Below are 21,518 nucleotides of genomic sequence, written 5' to 3' on the forward strand. Positions count from 1 at the left end.
CTTGTGTGTTGATCAGTGGTGAAACTATATTTTAAAACAGAGAGCTGTTATGTGCTAATATGGCATTATGTCTCACCAGAAAGTAGCTGTGCAGCACAATGGAAACAAATGTACATAACAGCACATTGCAAAGAAAGATTGTGTGGAATATTGTTGAACAAACAGGGTCCTATCCAGTGATGAGCTGCCAAAATCTCAACAACGGGTTCTCTCCTCACCCCATGAGGGGGTCGTTGCCCACCCCGCTCCTCGGGACTCCTGCCCCATCCAACCCCCCCACATTCCTTGACACCCTCCCAGACCCCTGCCCCATCCACCCCCCTCTCCTGTCCCCTGACTGCCCCCAGAACCGGGCAGGAGGGGTCTCGTGGGCTACCGTAGTGGGTGCCCACCCACCCCCCAAGAGCCAGAGGCACCTGCCAGGGGGCGAGGTGGGGAGTCCCGGTGGTGCTTAACTGGGGCAGCTCCCAGGAAGCATCCGGCAGGTCCCTCTGGCTCCTAGGGGTGGGGGAGCGTAGCTAGGGGGGAGCAGGGGGAGTGGCTGCCCCCCCCACTGATCACATTAAAAGTGGCGCCTTAGGCGCCAACTCCCTGGGTGCTCCGGGGCTGTAGCACCCATGGGAAAAATTGGTGGGTGCAGAGCACCCATCGGCAGCTCCCCGCCCCGCGCCCGGCCCCAGCTCACCTCCGCTCCACCTCCTCCCCTGAACGTACCGCCTCGCTCTGCTTCTCCGCGCCCGCCCACCCCCTGCCGGCTTCCCACGAATCAGCTGTTTGGCAGGAAGCTGGGGAGGGCTGAGAAGCAGGCTTCCCACTCAGGTCGAGGGTGGCGGAGGTGAGCTGGGGCGGGGAGCGGTTCCCCTGTGCGTCCCCCTCCCCCCCGGGTTACCTGCTGCGGCGTGGACGGCCCTCCTCGCGCCCACCCCCCGCCCAAGCTCACCTCCGCCTCCCTGGGCCTGAGCAGGAAGCCGCTGTAACAGTTTTCTTTCTAGGCCTTAAGAGCTATCATGCTGAATCTTTTAAGAGCTCAGGTTCTCAGTCTTGGATCCACGCTCTTTGTGCCAAGAAAATAGGATACAATGGGGGCTTGATTTAGCTCTGGGTTATGCCAGCTGCGACAGCTGGAAAGGCCACCTGGGGGAGGAGTTGCAATGGCAAACACTGCTCTACTGTATTAAGAGAGCTCTATCTATACATGTAAATAGTTACTACATAAGGTGCCATAAGGCTTTGTAGGCACAAAGCTTGTTGTGCTACACTGCAAATGGCTTCCTTCATGCAACTCTTTACATTGGAACTCTTAACATGCCAAGGGCCTGTCAATGATCAGTGCAGCCTCAAAAGTGGGCAGTGCTACCCACGAAGGAGGGGCAGGGTACATCAGGAATGCACTGAATCCATGCATTCTTGGGCAGTCTTGAATGGTGGGGTTTCTGTGGAACCTTGAAACAAATGTTAAAGATTTAAATGTTAAAGAGCTGGTCAAAAAAAATTTTGTTGGAATTATTTTCCAGCGAAAAATGTGCTTTTCACAGAACCAACATTTACCACAAGAAAATTTCAGTTTTGCTGAATCAATGTTGATTTTTTGCCTGCCATGAAAACACTTGGCAATTTCACTTTCTGCCAGTGAAACTGACAAAAAGCTTTCTAGGAGGATTAGCTCAGGGGACAGAAAAGCAGAGCACTGGGCTCTCTTTGTCCCCCTGCCTTCCCTCTAGGAGGGACAGAGAAGCAAAGAGCCCAGGGATCCAGGCTCTTTACCTCTCCAGCAGCTAGGCTGGAAGGCTCTTGTCAATTTCCGTTTTGGTTCTTTCAGAATATAATTTTTCTTTGAATCCCTCTCTGAGAAAAATTTCGTCCTGAATCAGGACTAAATTTTTCTTCCCCTCCTCCCCTCCCCCCATACAACATTTTTCACAGAAAGGGATTCCTTTTTTGGGGGCCAGCTCTACAGATGGCACCCTCCCCAGACTTTCTGCTGCAGGGGGCCTTTACATGGTTTATGCCTGCTTTTGCCAATGTAGGCGTTTAGCTGACAACAGCCTCAAATGTCTTTTTTCATATGTAATAGTATATGTGATTCCTCATTAAAATGTTATTTTCCCTAGAAAGGCTAGGAAGTTGTCTCAATACACAGAAATATTTGTCTATTAAATAGTCAAGTTTTTGACCTTCATCTGTTGTGTTTATTTTTCCAGTTACCTCATTTTGTACTGATAAATGATCTCAGGTAGCATCGTCACAGGAGGAGGTATATTAATATACAAATGAAAAGTTCACCCTGGGCATCCATGAGTGGACTAAAAGCACAGATCTTTGTTTAGAGTTTAATATAGAACAATAAATTAAAAATAAGAACAGATACAAAAAAGATTACAAATAATCAGTTTGACCATAACCAGCAGTTCTCTCCAGAGCAATATTTATTGTAATTAACAAACAAAACAAAACCCTCTTTCCCTTCTCTAGTGGGAAACATAGTCCCAATTTAGAGGTTTAAACATAAATCTGATATAGATAAATATCATCCATATTTTTTCTTCCTTTAATATCCTGGTTACCAGAACTACATATTGTAAATAATACACATTTTTTCAATAAATTGAGACAGGAAAGTAACTGTCATTTTCATTTAGCAGCATTCTGTATCCTCTCCTTGCTCTGAAAGCATTTCAGAAATCACACTTCTTCATTTTCTGGCCTGTATAAATGTCATTGTGTCCTTGAGGGGACAGGGGAGGGGGAAAGACGAGTGGGTAGAGAGATAAGTAGAAATGTCCAGTCTATTTGACTTTGATGTCTGTTTGGTACAAAGCAAGTGCACTGAGACATAGGCTTTTCAGTTCAATTTTTTGAAGCAAAAATGTTGACTTTTAATTAGGTTTACAGTGTAATTAGAAAAGCCGTTGATACTTAAATTAAATTCCAATTTGCACTTCCCTCACACTACTAATTCGCAAATATAAAGTTCACAAACAAGTATGCTTCTAAAAGAAGCTAGATATGAGGAAGTTTTGCAGGGGAGGTGCTAGGCTATGATAACAGTGTAGTTTTTTTTTAGAAATCCTGCTAGTCAGTTATTTAGAGTTGTCAGATTGCCTTGTTCACAGTTCTCGTGCATGTCTAGAACCCTCAAATATGAATTTTCAATTTTGTCCACTTTATAGTGGATAACATGGTTTTTACAAGGAGTTGTAATGGAAAATTTTAAGGTACCAGTTTTGCTTTACTTTTCATATTTTACTTCTAGCTTCCTCCAGATATAGGTACCATTTCTATTAATTACAGTCTGTGCTTCTTGACAATGATCTCCTACAAAAGAACTCTTTCCCCTAAAATTATTTGAAAATGTATTTCTTTTTAATTTATAGGTACCTAATGTTAATGATCTGGGCTGTCAGACAGGTTTTACACTTAGATTTATGTTACTTCAATTTACCTTTAAAATTCCTGTGACAAATAGAAAGGCCAATGGAACTGGAAAGTAGCAAAACCAGTGGAAATCTGTTTTAATGGGCATTGAAGTAGGAGGTTAATAGTCTAGAGCAGGGGTTCTCAAACTTCATTGCACTGCGACCCACTTCTGACAACAAAAATTACTACACGACCCCAGGAGGGGGACTTAAGCCTGAGATCTCCCAAGCACCGCTGTCCTGGGTGGGGGGAGGGGAGGGAGCAAAGCCAAAGCCCAAGGGCTTCAGCCCCAGGCGGGGGCGGAGGGGGGGGGCTGTAACCTGCCACCTGCCACACAGGGCTGAAGCCCTCAGCCCCAGTTGGTGGGGCTTGGGCTTTGGCCCCAGGCCAGAGCAAGTCTAACGCCATGCCTGGCGACTCCATTAAAATGGAGTCACGACTCACTTTGGAGTCCTGACCCACAGTTTGAGAACCGCTGGTCTAGAGTAAAGGCATAGCTGGGGGTCTAGAGAAAGCTTCTGATGAAATTTGGGCAGGCTAGTGCTTGTGTTCTTTGTTTTCAGCTGCAAAGGGCATGACTAAAGAAAATGTCTCTCCATGATTACAGTGGTTGAAAAGAGTCAGCTCCCATGTGTGATAGAAGGAGGAATCAACTGGAGCCACTGATTTCTGATAGACATTATGGATAAATCAAATAGGATTTCACCCTATTTCCACTAAGTCAATGTGACATCTCATATATATAAGACAAACAAGATTTGGCACTATGTCTGAGACAACTGGAAAAAAAAATCCCTGTGAATAAGTCTAGCACTTATCAGGCTAGTGCACTTGAGCATTATACAGTGGCTGAAAGCGAGCCTGGGGCAAAGGCACTTGATATTTTATTTATTGTGTGAATCATGGTAAACTTTAACAGGCTTTTAAAGATGTAGTATTTTTCTTTTAGAAATAATATTTACAAATTTAGTGCTTTTGTGATAGTATTGTAATAAATCAGGCAATCAAAACCAAACAGAAGTTATTGGGCAGACTATATTTGTATTTCTGATATTTCTTGGATTGCATATTCTCAAAACATTGGGCTTTGCTGCAGTTAAAAATAAAAGCTAGCCGGCATTTCTGGTTCTCTCTTATTTTACATGAAGAAGAGTTCTCTCCGATTTGGTCTCAGGAAACCTTACACAGAGTAGCCAAGGAAATAAATCTGAAACTGCCTACCCTGTTCTTTTGATAGGCTAATCTGGCCCATCTCTTAGTGGCAGTGAATCTGATAGATACACAATGAGACAGCTGTGGCGATATAATACTTCTTTGTTAAAATTAAACAATCCATTGGCCAACTTCCAGTCCTTCGGAAGTGTGTTTAACATATATTGGTAGACCCTATGTTAATGGGGGCAGGTGTAAGTGATAAATTCAAATGATTCACTATGTTGGGCTCTGTGTTACAAAGATATATTAATAATTTATTGTGCTTGCTTGTGAGAATTTCATTTCAAAATTTAAACCTGGTTTTAATTAAAAATAGAAAGAAAAGGACTTGATAACGGAAGGTAAGAAAAAGCTTTTTTCTTGAAGCAAAGAAATAATTGCTAGACCAAGCTGTTAAAATATGCTAAAATATATGTGGGTTAAACCCTGAAATAGTTTCCATTGCCACACATTATTCTTAATTAATCTATTTTGTTACAAAGTATCAGGATAAAGCTGCTTCTGAAATATGTTTGATTTAGCTAATGTACTTACAGAAGATTTTTCACTTTAACAGTTTTGCTGCATTCTGTGCCTACAGAAAATTACTCTCAAAATATCAGTTTCCATTTGTGTAACTACTGTAGTTCAGTTGCTTTCAATTACCTTTGTGCAGCTCAGATAAAATAGAGGTCTACACAAAGAAGATAATGCCCGTCAAATTAAAAAGGAAAGAACCCTGAGGATCAACGGTATTGTTTTTTGCTTGGGAATCAAAACTGAGAAGTGATGACATTTTCAAACAGAGCTATTAAGTATCTGAGCCCAGCATTGTACACATTTGGACAAAACTGCCATTGGGCCCTGCATAATTAGGTATAATAAGGTAGATGCTGAATAACGATAATTGCTTCTAGATGTGTAAAAGTGAGGAAGGATGATCTTGTGGTTAATACATGAGTTTGGGATTGGAGATTGGAGTTCTGGGTTCAAATTCTTGTTCTGTTACAGACTTTCTTGGACAAATCCTCTATTGCTGTGCTTCACTTGCACAATAATGCCTTACCTCACAAGGATGCTGTGAAAATAAATTCACTAATGATTATGAGGCATTCAGACTTTATCGTGATGGGGGCTATATAGAATACACATAAAAGTCTTTCCAAATCATTACTTTACTGCTTGAGGCTATATCTGCCCCATGGATGTGTGCTGCCACTGTTATCTTTAGTATTCACCCAGAGCAGAATCTGACCCCTGGAGTATCCAATTTTCATAACCTCTGTGAAACATTGCATTTTTTTCTGTTTATATAGTTATGGGCAGGGGCCAGTAGTTTCCCATACAAGATGTGGTTTGGAGCTGTAAACTGTTTATTTTTATTCCATTACCGGCTTTTGTGATTCAATATGTTTCAAAAAAAGACAAGGTTTCAAGGAGCTTCAGATGACAAATGAGCGGCATCTTACTTCCCACTGTGAAAAATAGTGCATACATTTATTGACTGTTATGCTTGTAAAAATAATTAACAGTGAAAGCCCATCTAGTAAAAGTAATATTACCTTAGTGAATCGGGTTTCCACTCAGGCATTCTGAATATATTTAAAATTCTTATTGAGAGAGAAATTATGATTTGTGCCTGAAAATATTAGTAATGTTATATTTTAAGATACAATTGTCCCCAAGCCCCCAAAATATATTGTTTGGCTGTAAGATAGTGAACAAATGATTATACTGTAAATAAATTAACAGGAGCCCTCTTTACAAGCAAACATGGCAACCTTCATAGGTACCAGCTGTCACTGATTTAAAAAAACAAACCAACAAAAAACCAGCAAAGTAAATTACTTCGTGAGAAGAAAGCTATTTTTTCTCTCTCCAAAACTCACACCATTGTTCTGATTATATTTTATTAACCTATAATAGCATGGCTCCCATTGGCAGATCAGAGATGGTGTGTGCAGGAGTGGGAAATCGTAACCTCTCCATTCCCTCCCATCCCCAACCATACTCTGAAGTTTTTAATTTCTAATTTAGGAAAAATAGTTTCTAGACCTTCTGGTTGTGACTATAGCGTTCTTACACAAACTGATGCGAGATGTCTTCCTGAGTCTGCGTACACACAAACGTGGAACTCAATGACTGTAATTTTCAAGGCAGTGAGGTGGGTGGGGAGCAAGGATGGGCTGCCCCTCTTTCTGCCATTGACTGGTTAGTGTAGAAGTGATGGCAGTAGCAGTGAGAAAGCCTCAAGCGTGCTACTCAGCTGGGCTGACGTCTGGAAGAGGGAAAGGATTTGTGCAAACTGAGGATCTTTCCAGCCACATTTTAAGATGTAAGACCATTGTTTTCAAAAATGGCCATTAATTTTGGATGCTTCAATTTCTGGGTGCCCAACTTAGAACTCCTTAGGCCACATTTTCAGAAGTATAGAGGACTCACAAATCCAAATGAAGTCAATGAGAATCAACTCACATATGTCTCGGGTGGGCACCCCACAAATGAGGCACTCAGAATCATTGGTCACTTTTAAAAAGGCTTTTTGAAGAGACTGAGGGGCTGAAGGAAATGGGACATTGCCCAGCCATGCTGGAATAAAGACAAGAGGCAATGGATGTAGTTTAGTGAGGCTGCAACTTTATTCACTTAAAATATCTGGGTGAGGTAAATTTTATAGTGTGGGTTGTCATCATTTCCTACTGGATCCCTGCCCTGCCGTGGGGAAGGTGAAAATATCTACCCTGCCCTGGCCAATCTGGTAGTAAGGGAAAAATTCCTTCCCAGACCCAAAGAAAAAGGGCGACTAGCATAATACCTACAGTGGATCATAATGAAACCTGGTCTTACTGTGACTCAAATTGTTGCCAGTTGTGACTCAAATTGTTGCCAGTCCCAGTAAGAAAGGGTTTCACCAGAACTGCCTAGGGTATAAATACTCCACCCGCTCCTGCTCACCCAGAAGGGCAGTGTCCCCACCTGATCCAACAACTTCCTGTTCCTCCCTGCTCCGTCCAAGTGAAGCTTCTCCTTCCTCCCTCTCTACCACCAAGTGCTGGCAGAACCCTTATAGGGACAGTAAGCTCCTTGTCTCCTGCCCAGCCAGCCAAAGGACCTATTGCATACAGTTGTGGTGGGCAAATATTCAAGGATTTCCTCTGTATTCTAGTCTTGAAGATCCTTTAAAAAAAAAAAAGTGGTGCCTTTCCTGATGTCCCACAGAATGAAACATCTGAAAACTAACCAGTGAGAGAACAGGACTTAGGAAGGAAGGGGAGACCATGAAAGAATCTTATTTCTTACAAAATGGCTTTCAGAATCAATGTTTTATATGTAAGCTAAGAAAGAGTTTTGACAGGGATGCTTCTGTGGATATTTGCCTTCTAAGGCAGTTTACCTTCTAAGGCTCTAATGCTGCAACTAATAGTGCACAGGCAGACTGCAATGGACCTCTTTGTGGGTGCAGCAGTCTATCCATGTGCTGTCAACTGCAGCGCCTGAACCAAATTTTGTGAATGCGAGTGTTTTAAATGTGGGAAATGTAGTTAAAATAAAAGGTTACACAATAAGTATATAGAGTTCATTGCTTGCTAACTTTATGCTGTTTTCCTTTATTCTTCAATAATATATTCAGATCTAGCATTCTTGGCTGGTGAAGTAAACAGTTAAATATGTATACTGGAAGAGTTTTAAATTTAGTGATGCAAAATTTTCCAGTTTTTTTTAATTAAACTGTATGAATCCATAAAAGCCACCAATATAAACAGAAAAGCATAGCTTCACTACAGAGCAATGAATGGTTGGTACACCGCTCCCAGGCTTTAAACTCCACTGGTTATTTGCATACCACCACCAGATTTCACATTTTGAGTGACAATTTAGCCATGGAAACAATATAGAAAATTTCTGAAACGTGCTCCAAAACTGTGCTTTCAGTTTTCATCAGTTGGCAGCCAAAAATAACCTCCAGAATGTAGTAATTGCCAAAACTCAGACACTCCTTAGGTAGCTCTCTATCCAACAATAATTTTCTATTTTTTATTTTATTTCTCCAAATTTTGAAAATACACACATAGGTTCCCGTCCAATGTTCTGAGCACTTATCCCAGAAATGAAAAACGGACAAAGCACAGCCCATAAATGCATTCATCTCAACCTATACTTCCTCAGCAGTTTTTAAAAAAAGAGGGGAAAAGACGGGATATTTATCATGCTTGGAAGGTTACCAAAATCTGAGTTGTAGTGGACCAAGTGGTGGTAATGACTTCCAAAATTGAGGCACACCGAAAAGGGGATGGAGCTGGGGGCTGGGGTCAGACCCACTGTGTGCAATGCTGTGTCTACTATGGGAAATTAGGTATACTATGCACAGGGACAAGAGATAAGCTTGTTTATACACTAGTTCCAAATCCCAATGGAAGAATTCTAACACAGCATACTTCTTTGTAAGTGACACAATGAGGCAACAGTGACAAAAGAGCAGCCCCCGAATAGTATGGCTACTGGGAAGTGGGATAGGGTGGTGGGTCAGTGGCAGTGGTAAGAGATTTTAGTTTGCAATAAATTGTGACCCACTTCCCAAGTATTGCCTTTACCTTGGGAGTGGAAGAATAGATGGCTGGCCATGGAAAGCAGAAGATCATAATTGACGCTACCATAACTTTTGATTTTTTTTTAACTTGTCAGATTAGTTTGTTTCAGTAGAAACTTCTCTTACGGTTATTTTTTCTTCATTAGAGAGAATATTGCTTTATTGGCTCTGAACAAAGCTCAGCTGTGCCCAGTGATGATATGTGATGTTGATGTTATGTGGTTTATACCATAGTTATGTACATTGGATAGATCAAGTTTGTGTGTCCTATTTATTATGTCACATTTTGTTTTCAATTAGAAAAATTGGTATCCTTTTGTGTGGGATAAGGGGATGGAAGTAATAATGCAGAAAAACCTCTGATTTCTTTCTCTTGAGGGCCATGTTGTCCCATTTCTTAAAAGGTGTATTTGACATAAACCAAAATGAAAACACTGCAGAAAGAAAAACATCAACATTGTCATCTAGGCAAAATGGGAGAAACCCCATTTTAATAACTTCAAAAACTGCAGAAAAAGCATCTTCTGAAGATGAAATAAACATAACCCATTACAGGCAACAGAAGATTACTAAAATAATCTTGACATGGATTCTCTCTTTCTTCTTCCCTGTTTATCTACATAATAGAAAAACAACTTTGTCAAGTGGCTCTGCATATTCCCACTTGCATTTACTGTGGTGCCTTATGGCAATACCTCTTCTAGCAATGCCAGCTAGAGCACTCGGCACTCCCTGCCCCACCCCTCCCCTCAGCATCGTGATGCACTGAGAGTGAGTCTGTAAAGGGGCAGAGAGCCCTCACCTCCTCTGTCCCTTCCAGTTGCATGCCTAGGTGGATGTGAATTGCTCTGGTCTCTTTGGAATCAGAGTCTTTCTATTTAGCATTAGCATCATTTAGTTAGTTAGCGACTAGTGTTTTTTCACAGTTTCAGGTTATGGAGGAACTGAAGAAACAAAAGGTAACTGGGTTTCAATCATGCTTCCTACTCGTCTGTCTCCCTGGCATCCAACAATCTCTTGTAGTGCCTCAAGTGCCTAGGAGAAGGACATTTGCCTTCTGGGCATTCAGTCTGCTGAACCCTTACTCCCACAGTCCCCAGGAGTATGGAGACTCGCTTGCAGCTTCTCCTGCTCAAGGTCTTGGGTACCAGTCAGGTCTTGGATGCCAGGGCTAAGGGGCCAGTCTCTGTTCCTGTGGCTATCAATGTCAAGCGACTGAAGGTTTCCAAGGAGCCACAACCCCTGTCATGGTCAGACTTGGTTCCTGCAGCTCCCTCAGTAAAACCCACAAGGCTACAGATGTTTGAACTAAGGGCCATGTGGTCAGATCTGACTGCCCCAGTTCTGGAAGAAAGGACAAGAGACAATTTGGCCACCCTCATTGGTGCTGTACCTCATGCCTAAGGCTACAGGTATGTCATAGAGGTTGTGGAAGTCACGGATTCCATGACTTTCTGCAATCTCCATGACATTGGGGCCCCACAGCAGCCCAGCCACTATGACATCAGGGGGATCCCCCACGGCTCCCAGCCCAGCAGGGCAGCAGTGGCACCAGGGGGGGATTCCCCCCAGCTCCCAGCCACTGGTTGGAGTGAGGGGCCGCAGCTCCCTGCCAGTGCATGCAGTGGGGCAGAGTGCTGGACCCTCCCCTCCATCTCCATTTTCTCAGCGATGTTTTTAGGAAAAGTCAGGGACAGGTCACGGCTTCCATGAATTTTTTGTTCATTGCCTGTGACCTGTCCGTGCCTTTTACTAAAAATATCCATGACAAAATCTTATCCTTACTCATGCCTCTCAGTTACCAGGACCCAATAAAACTCCTGCAGCTGCAGGATCAGGGTTGGTTCTGACTTCCACTTCTGGATCCAAGAAGATGGAATTGATTGGGTTTGGTTCCGTCCATCACAGCATCAAAGAAGAAGAGGCACAGAGACAACATGGCTGCTGTTAGCAGTGCAGTTCCTGTGCAGAACTGAGAGATCCATCTGATTCTGACAGGACTGCCACGGTTCCAGAAAGGAGATCCATTCCACCCCTGGCTTCAACAGCAAAAGGCGGTGGAGTTGGGGAGAAGGTTAGATCGGAAGATGTCCATGTCATCAAATCTGTCGTTGATTCCTGGGCCGGTTATGGCTGTATCCTCAGTTCTGGAGAGCTCTGTCATAGTAACAGCCACCTTACAGCTCTGCTTGATTCGTCAGTTCTGAGTGGGGAAAAGTTTCCAAAAGGAGGTATGTGTCTCTGGTACCAATATCTTCTTCCTCATTCACTGTTAGGAAGAAGAGGCCAAAGGATATTGCTGGGCTAAACACTCTATTCTTCCTCCTAGGACCTGTACATGGTCCCAAGACCTGGATCTCTGTACTTCCATTCAGATCTGCTACTGTCCCTGGTATACTCTATCTTTGATCCAGACCTGGATCCTTACTAGGAAGAAGAGAGAATAAGAATGCTCGGTTCGTACCACCCTAAGGTCCTCTTCCTGCAGGCACATTCCCAAACACTGGTTGCTGGCAATCCTAGGGTATGTGGTCTTATTGGGGGCCACCCTAGGAATTTTTCAATTTACCTCTCCATCCACTTGGAGGGTATGTGTCATCTGTTAAAGATCTGACAGTCCAGAGATCCATGGATCCGGCTCCTCTGGATCTGGATCTCCACTTTAAATATTCTTGCTGTGCCTGTGGAAGAGACTTCTCACCCAGTGTTTGATATCTTTTGTGCTACTGAAAGGAGTCGAATATTCCTACCAATTTTGGATGGGTTGCTGCAACTTGCTAAATCTGTGTGGACCATGCCCACTTCTTGTCAGCCTGTTTCTAAGAAAGCTGACAAGTAGTATCAGATACTATCTGAGAGATGCTCCTACTTCCATAACCACCCTGCCCCTAATTCACTTGATGGTGGCTGCAGCCAGTAACAGGGTCTACTGCAGTCCAACCCAGTGGATAAAGAAGGGAAAAGGATTGATTAGTTGGGGAGAAAGGTGTTTCTCTTCATTGTCCCTCGGTATTATGGTGGCGAATTATCAGGCAGTCATGGCCCATTACCAGTTCCATTATGGGAAAAGATGACATTTTTACAGGACTTGCTGGATGACAACTGACAAATGCTATCTTAATGGAGGGATAGAGTGTGGCCAAATGTTCACTCAGGTCCTCTTATTTTCCATCAATCAATTCCAAGAACATCAGAAGTTCCAGCAGCCTGCACCTCCTAGAGTCACTACAAGAAGAGGTATTTCAAATTTAGGCTGAAATGTAGACATGTTGCTGCCTCATCAGTGTCTTCATCTTGGAACAACGAGTCTCAGTTTTGACTAGAGGATTGTAAGTCAAGATCCAGCCAATCAGGACCAATCTACCCTTTCTTTGGAGACAGGCTAGCCCACCACATCAACGAATGGAGGCAAGTTACATCAGACCAATGGGTTTTAGAGATTGTAGAAAATGTCTGTGCCATACATTCGAAGACTTCTGTTTCATGGGACTTATGGCAGCCACTATTTTTGTGACTCTGAATGTTTGAGAAACAGACTCAAGCAGCATTGCATGTCTCAGGTCAACAGATCAAGTTGGGCCAGCTTTCAGAGGCATGTTGCTCACCATGCCTCAGAACATTATAGTCTGTCTAGAATGGTTGTCAGTCAGAGCAAATGCCTTCAAGAGTTCAAACTTCCAGCTCCATCCCAGACAGTAATGCCAAATGCATCCAATAATGGGCCGGGGGGTGGGGGAGAGTGCATCTAAATCATTTGACAGTTCGAGGGCACTGGTCATCTTAGGAGAGCACCCTGCAGCACATAAATGGATTGGCGTGAAGAGCTGTTCTTCTAGCTCTAAGGTTGTTCTTCCCTCATCTGGAGGGAAGGGTTGTGCAGGTGGTGATGGAGAATACATCGGTGATGTATTACATCAACAGGCAGGGGTGTGCTCACTCCGCTCTCCCCTGCAGAGGCTGTAAGTCTATAGCATTGGTGTATCCTTCATGACATTTATCCTAGGGCCCTGAATCTGGCCCTAGTGTTTCCTATTCTATTCCAGAGCAGCCAGGGACAGTCAATCTCTGTTGGATGCCTTCCTTCTGCACTGGGGGACAGAGCTGATGTATGCCTTTCCCCTGATCCAGAAGGTAGAAAAATATGTCAGAACACGGCAAGGATGATTCTCATTGCTCTGGCTTTGTCACAATAGTGGCTAACCAATTTCCTTCAGCTGTCCAGCGGAGTCTTGATGCATCTTCCACTGTCTCCAGGTCTCCTGTCTCAACAGGAGGGAAAGATCTTACATGCAGACCCACTGTCCTGTCACTTGACAGCATGGACAATTGGTCTTTGACTCTGTCGGCACTTAAGCAGTCATACTCTTCGTATGTAGTGGTACTAATTAACTCTAGAAAATAGGCTACTAGGTGCTGTTATCATTTAAAGTGGACCAGATTCCACACTTTGAGGAAGAGAAAATCTGATTGCCCTGTATCTGCTTGTATTCCTTGCATTCTGGAATACTTAATGTACAGGGTTATCTAACTCATCATTAAAAGTTCACTTGACAGTCATCTCCATATATCATACTCCAGTTAATGGTGGATCACTGCTCATTGTTCAGTTTAGGATTTATGAAAGGTTTATCAAATGTGATTCCCCCTGTCAGAAATCCTGTCCCTTCTTGAAATCTGTTTGGTATTGGCCATGCTGGTAGAATCACCTTTTTGAATTTTGGCTGAGTGTTCTATCATTTATCTCTCAAAACAGCTTTCGTTGTTGCCATCACCTCAGCTAGGAGAGTGAGTAAATTGAATGCCTTTCACTTCTTTTCATAAGGACAAGGTGGTCCTCAGACCTGATACCAGATTTTTACCTAAAGTGGTATCTGATTTCCATGTTAATCAGAACATTAATTTGCCAGGTTAGGAAAACCTGGGGAACCCCTAAAACTTCAATGGGAAGAATTGTTACTACATAGTTTAAATGTTAGCATGATCCTCTCCTATTACCTGGAAAGAATTAAAAGTTTTTGTACATCACCTAGATTGTTTGTATTTTATGCCAAGAACCACATGGAGTATATGGTCTCTTCACAGACTGTCCCTCTTGGTGGATTAAACAACATATTGCTGAATGTTACACACTGGCAAAAGTTTCTGTACATTGCTGTGATTCAATCACATTCCACTGGAGCGGCTTTCTTCACCTGCCTGAGGCAGTTACCAGTGGATTAAATTTGCAAGTCTGTAATCTGGACTTCAGTGTTTCCCACCTGCCTTCCCCTCTCTGTCAGAGTCCTTATTGCGTTGTGTCTCTGACTTTAGGGTGGAAGGAACTGAGGTCGTGAGGGAGCTCTGCCCCTTTATAGCCTTGCCCTCAGTGAGTCCTGAGACTGGGGGTGGGGAGGTGCAGAGTGTTCCAGTTGATGCTACTAGAAGGGATTTTACTGTAAAACAGCACAAGGTGGCGCAGTACCTTTAAATGTGAATATGCAGAGCCACCCTGAAGAACTCTAAGGTGCCACAAGCACTCCTTTTCTAATTGCAGGTAAGTAACCTTCATTTATCCTTTCAATGTATAAAATAAATGGGGGGGGAAGGATTTTCTTTGATCTTTTAAAGCTTATATAATAGCATCACAATGATTGAGTTGTTTTAAAAAAAGAAGGTAAATGAGCAAGATTCCAACACATTCTTCAGTTTATTTTTAAAATATTTGTAAATCAGACCCCAGAATTTTACTTTGCACTTCTCTAAGTTGTTTACACAAAGAAAGAGGAAACCCTCCCTAATTAAATCCTCCCAAAATGGATATCAGTCAGGTTAATTCTCAGTAATCTATTATGAGACCTTACTAGCAATCTCCCACCTCTAATTCCTTGGTAAAATAATTGAGAATTTAGGGAGAACCAACCTATGACCACACCTTTCTTCAATTGACAGTCTCCTAGACCACTCACAAACAGGATTCAGACTGAGACATTGTGTAGAGATGGTCTTGGTGGCGCTGATGAATGACCTCCTCGTGGCTATGGACAAGAGACAAATAGTGATACTCGTGGGCCTATCATGTTTGAGTGGGAGTCTGAATTTTGAACCCTATGTTTGAGTGGGTTGGAAGTTAGACATTTTGTCCATCCTTAAACAACATTTCTTTTGTTGTTGTTAATTTGTCACTTTTTCAACATGTTGACTCGTGTCACATCCTCTATTGATAAAGGGCCTTGTAGTTCCCTGTGCTGCTTACAAGATGTGGGTGCACAGTTGTGCTTCAGATGTGTATTGTGATATAGCCATACGGACAGACACTATATAACAATTTTGCACATAGTTCTCAAATACACACTGGGAGGCTTCTGCAACTCGTGGGCTGAAGCACAAATTTATGTTGGTAATCTGAAAATTTTTAGAAGGAAAAAATAGAACTATTAGTATTGTCCTGAATAACACCTTACTGTATTTCAAATATGGCCTTTAATTAATTTGTTAAAAAGATATTTTAGTCACGGTGGGAAAAAAAATCTAAAATCTCCCCTTTGCAATTCCTAATTATTTTCTGATTTGGGGTTTTTCCTTCCCTGCCAACCCCATCTGTGTTCCTTAGCATTTTGTTTTTTTTTCACAGCAGTACCCAGGAACTGAGCACTTAATTGCATTATGTAGAAAACACAAGCAAATATTAATTATTTATGAGTGAGGCTTTGACATTACAATCAAAATATCCAGTCCATCCACCCATTGAAGCCAACGGAGGTTTTTCCTGGACTTCACTGGGTGGTGGATTGGGCTCAAAGCGAACAAAAGAAGCGTGTGGCCTTCCCAGGTTATGCAAAATATTTCTGGGGCAGTACAGTGTAGTGAATGGAAGACTTAGAAAAAGTGGCCTATATTAGATAAAGGCAAGATTATTTCTCTAGAAGGCAGCTTTGTAATATAAATATCTGTGATGAGGGTTTACCATACATACGTAATTTAACATGGCAAGATTCAGGTTCTCTTTTAGAAAGGGTACAGTTAAAATACTGTATACATTTGTATGGCTGAGTTGAGTGTCAGCTGAATTGTATTTTTCCTTACAGTGAACCTTCATATGAATTTTCTTAGCACACTGTAGAATAAGAAAATCAAACCTTTTAATTTGTACATTTTTGTATTGCATCTTTTCACCGAAAGAATTCAGTTGTGTAGTATTTCCAAGAGCATTCATTTCAACGTGTTTTTGAATAATGGGGGAGGATAGAGTGAAAGAAGTCAGTCATTAATTCTTGCAGGTTTAACCACAGGGTGTATTATTCTACTACTCTAGACCAAGTGTAAGGAACATACAAACAAACAACCACAAAAAACCCACCACAACCTGTGTATTTCATGGTTGTCAGGTGGATGATTTTCAAAGATTTCCCACATTTCTTCATTTAAAAAAAATTAAGAATTCTTGGCAACAGCCTAAACATCCAAGTAGGTGTTCCATTTGATGCTAACCTTCCTTATGGGCTTGGAGACCTTAGATTGTGACAGGTTTCAGAGTGGTAGCCTTTTTAATCTGTATCAGCAAAAACAGCGAGGAGTCCTTGTGGCACCTTAGAGACTAACAAATTTATTTGGGCATAAGCTTTCATGGGCTAGAACCCACTTGGTCTCTAAGGTGCCACAAGGACTCCTCGTTGTTTTTGATTAGATTGTGTAGATCCTGGGGGCTGAAATTCTTTTACTTCCCATAAAAAGCAGATTTTCTACCTCTTCCCCACCCTCTTATGTAACTAACACCACCAGTATCCTCAAGAAGATCAGCTAGACAGTATTCTGGAAGAGCAGAAGCTTCTTTCTACTTAGAAACTGAGTGCTTTTAATGATCTCTTAGTCTCTTTCAGCTCATGAAAAGAGAGATACTCCAAGTCTCAAAACTGAGATTTCTGCTTGATGGAGCCTAGCACGACTACTTTTGCACTGAACTGGCACTAGCTTTTGTTCTTAGTGTTCTTACACAGAAGGTGACAGATCAGTGACAACCAGTATCTACCTCTTCCCCAAATTCTGACACTCCAATTACAGGAAATTGATCTTGTGATACATCCACTTGGTCCTCATGAACGATCCCTATTTTTGGAAAACTCTCCCCAAGATACTTGCTAGTATGCCTCGGGGATCATTAGCATTAATCATTCTTTGATAATCACATTTAGGCTGCCATTTTAACCTTATATGGCAAGAATTATTGTAGTTATGCAGTTAATATATAAATAGACTAACTGGTGAAAGCCTTGCCCGTTTGCTATGACTTCTATCATAGATTCATATATATTAAGGTCAGAAATGCCCTTTGCATTTTTTTAAACCAAATTTCAAGAAATGTCAAAGCAAAGTAAACTAAAGTCTCAATCCAGTAAAACACTTAAGCATGTACTTAATTTTAGACAAGTGAGTATTCCCAATGTAGTCAATGGGTCTAGTCTCATGCTTAAAATTAAACATATGTTTAATTGCTTTGCTGGCTCAGGGCCTAAAACATCATTGGATATTAACAAATTATCATTGACTGTGGCCACTCAAAGTTTATTTAAGTGGCTATTGGGACCTGATATATACAAGCTGTCAAGAATGTTCAGAAAGGGAAGGGTAAACAGAACTGGGGTTACATAGCTTGTCCTAACAAGACACTTGGCTGTATGGTATTGCTTTGTTTAACCAGACTTCTTTCCTGCTTAATATGCAGCTCCATGCAGCTGGCTTCCTGAAGAATTGAGACACTGGACCCAATTTTGTATTCAGTTATACACTTACATAGATGCATCCCATCAATTGTATCCATGTACCAGAGTATATTTGGCCCACTGTTTTTCAATCAGTTGCAGAACACAACTGAAAAATATATTTCCATTGTCTGTGTTATTTCAACATTACTGTTTTCTTAGTCAGTTTTCTTGATTAGGAATATTTGTTTTCCTTTGTGCATAAAATATTGCATGTGGTCTTTTTGGGCCCTGTATAGGATGAATGAGACTGGTATACTTAACTTTAGTGTCTCTCTTGCTTTGATGACTGGTTTCATTTTTGCCCTGTAATTGTGAATTAGTATTCATGTTTAATTCACTCCTGCTGTAGACTGTGGATCATGTGCTTTTCCTTTTCTTCTGATTAGGCTGACAGCATCTGCTTAAAGACGACATTTTTAACTCCCAAACTGAGATGAATTTCTATTAACAACTTGATACCTGCTATGAGTATTTTAAAAACTCATGGATCTCTCTGCTTTCTTTTGTTGCTGGTACTGGAAGAAAGGAATTAATATAGGAACAGGTGACTATTAACTTATTGGCAGAGTAATAAACATGCAAAATGATAAAAATAGTTAAACTGAAAAGCTGACTAATACTTCTTAGTCTTGGAATTGTACTCAACTCAAAGACAATTCACTTTTCATCTGGAATGATGCATACCAGACATAATATTTGCTTTACCCACATTATACTTGTTCTGCACAAATAAGTTAACTCTCTCTATAGGGAATACAAAATATTCATATGAATCCCTAGTTTGGACTACATGGCTTTGCTGCAGATTTTTCATTTATATTAGGCTTTAGTTTTATGGCATTTATGTGTTTCTTAAAATAGGGAAAACAAACTTAATTTCATGAATCAAATCGTAGCCTGGTATGGATCCCTAAAAATAATCTGTGCTGAGAATTTCTATCACTGATCAAATTGCTGTTATCTAGAAAGTGCTTCTTTGTTACACTTACAAAATGCCATATGGCAATAGCGGAGTTTTCTTTTTAAAACCAATCATTTAAAAACATCAGTTAATTCTTATAAGTTACTTAACTGGTATGGTAAGAAAAACAACTGTACACTAAATCCATCCCATGTGTTACTGCCTTCCTTACTTAGGCACATGTCCCACTGGTTTCATGCTCTCTCTTAAATGCAGTAGGAGCTGGATATCTCTTATTTGACAGGAGTTAGACCTCAGGCAGTGTGCAAAATCAGGTCCTACACTGGGAAGAGTTTGCCTGTTGGCATCAGAGTAGAACCTTTTTCTGACTGAAGAAAATGTTATGATTCAGAAACAGACTGACTGCAGTCAAAATGGTACTAGAGATTAGATAACCCACACCCCTTTCCCATCGCACTTCAGGGATTTTTAAGAATTGGTAGCATTGTTATGTGTTTCAATAATTAAGGTCATTCTTATTTTAATTCCATAATATTTATGAATGCTGGGATATTTCAAATGATGGAACCAAGAGGGGCTGTGTTTAAAAGGGTGTTTTCTCATCAGAAAAAAAAAATAGACAAACCAAAGAATAATAAATCACCTACGTAGTCTCCACTCACTCTTTTTTGTAAATATTAGCATGCATTAAAGTCTAAAATGGACTTACTGTTTTAAAATCTATATACCATTTAATGTATACCATATGCAAAATGTATGTTAAATCTCACTTTTTGGCTATAGCAGAGAGCCCGATCCTGATTCCATTGAAGTCAGTGTCAAATTCCTACTGAATTACGTTCAGTGAATAATATCAGATGCTGCCTTTTTCTAGGAACTCTTTCTCTGCCCTAAGGTTGAGAACTATGATTTAATAGGTCTTTTTCCATCTCTAACTCCTGTGACCCTCATTTCTGTTTCTAGGGGGAGAAAACACCAAGTCAGTTAATTTCTAAATTGACTATTTTCCTACCTTTTCTCAGCACAATATTTGGGGAATGAAGGCAAAGGAGAGGGTACAGCTATGCTTGGTTAATTTTCTTTTTTGTTTGAAGTAGCCACAATACCTATATTTTAAATAGCAACAATTCCTTTTTCACGTCTCTGAAGACAGATGCAAGAAAAGGATGATGTGTCTGCAGCATTTGTTTATGATAAATTGCATCCTAGTTATAGGAGCATATGGCAAAAGTAATTTCTCTCCCCCACCCTTCACTTTCAGTCCTAAAGCAATTACATGAGGCAGCAGGATAAGGAGGTGGAGCCTTTTCGTTCACCATAGCTTCCAGCTCCCTTCTCTTTTCCCTCCCTCTCTTTTCTCCTCCCCTGTCTCTCTCTCTGAGCAGAATAAGCAGTTTCTTTACAGACTGTAGACTGACGTACAGTTTTTGTTTGGGGTGCACACACAGAGGACGAAGAAGAAAATAAAGCAGTAGGTGCCATGGGCCAGCTCTGCTGCTTTCCTTTCTCAAGAAAAGAGGAAAAAATCAGTAAGTGTGACTGTTTTATTCAGTACTGTATGCTTGTGACTGTTGTGTGCTGCTATTTTAGATTGAGTGTACAGCTAGGGGAAGCAGACAGAATTCTCCTTTTTTTAATTAAAGGAACCACTCGCAGAGGCTGGGTAGGGGTAGGTGGAGGCTAATTGATAAATATGTATTTATACTAAGTTGATTAGATTTTTTTTGGTAACAAGTAAAAACCAAAAAAACCCCTTGTGTCTGATTTTCTCTCACCATTCTGGCAGCTCATTTCTATTAGAAGATCAACTCAAGGTGAATATCATAAACAGTGCTTTAAAACAATATTTTAAAAACTTATCAGATCTGCGGAAAAGGACCTAGGGGTGACAGTGGACGAGAAGCTGGATATGAGTCAGCAGTGTGCCCTTGTTGCCAAGAAAGCCAATGGCATTTTGGGATGTATAAGTAGGGGCATAGCGAGCAGATCGAGGGACGTGATCGTTCCCCTCTATTCGACATTGGTGAGGCCTCATCTGGAGTACTGTGTCCAGTTTTGGGCCCCACACTTCAAGAAGGATGTGGATAAATTGGAGAGAGTCCAGCGAAGGGCAACAAAAATGATTAGGGGACTGGAACACATGAGTTATGAGGAGAGGCTGAGGGAGCTGGGATTGTTTAGTCTGCAGAAGAGAAGAATGAGGGGGGATTTGATAGCTGCTTTCAACTACCTGAAAGGGGGTTCCAAAGAGGATGGCTCTAGACTGTTCTCAATGGTAGCAGATGACAGAACGAGGAGTAATGGTCTCAAGTTGCAGTGGGGGAGGTTTAGATTGGATATTAGGAAAAACTTTTTCACTAAGAGGGTGGTGAAACACTGGAATGCGTTACCTAGGGAGGTGGTAGAATCTCCTTCCTTAGAGGTTTTTAAGGTCAGGCTTGACAAAGCCCTGGCTGGGATGATTTAACTGGGAATTGTTCCTGCTTTGAGCAGGGGGTTGGACTAGATGACCTTCTGGGGTCCCTTCCAACCCTGATATTCTATGATTCTATGATTCTATGATACAGTATGGGGAGCATTTTGATATTGAAAGCTAACACATTTAAGGTAACCCCTCATTAGCAATATGTACCAGGAAAGATTTTGTCGATAAAGTGGT

The 21,518-nt window shown here is 41.5% G+C and overlaps 1 protein-coding gene across 5 annotated transcripts in view; it reads left to right on the forward strand.

Annotated features, from left to right (window-relative positions):
- Positions 1–21,518, forward strand: part of AKAP7 (A-kinase anchoring protein 7) — a 138,247-nt gene that overhangs the window by 91,432 nt on the left and 25,297 nt on the right. The window contains exons 10-11 of one of the 5 annotated variants that reach the window (XR_012158049.1): positions 18,324–18,481; positions 20,245–20,323. The exons of the other annotated variants lie outside the window; for them this stretch is intronic. The gene's annotated coding sequence lies outside the window, so the exon portion shown is untranslated. Of the gene's footprint in view, positions 1–18,323; positions 18,482–20,244; positions 20,324–21,518 lie in introns of those variants that run through there. 5 annotated transcript variants of the gene reach the window in all.

This window comes from Lepidochelys kempii, chromosome 3 (genome assembly GCF_965140265.1).
Source record: "Lepidochelys kempii isolate rLepKem1 chromosome 3, rLepKem1.hap2, whole genome shotgun sequence".
In the NCBI taxonomy this organism is placed as follows: domain Eukaryota; kingdom Metazoa; phylum Chordata; order Testudines; family Cheloniidae; genus Lepidochelys; species Lepidochelys kempii.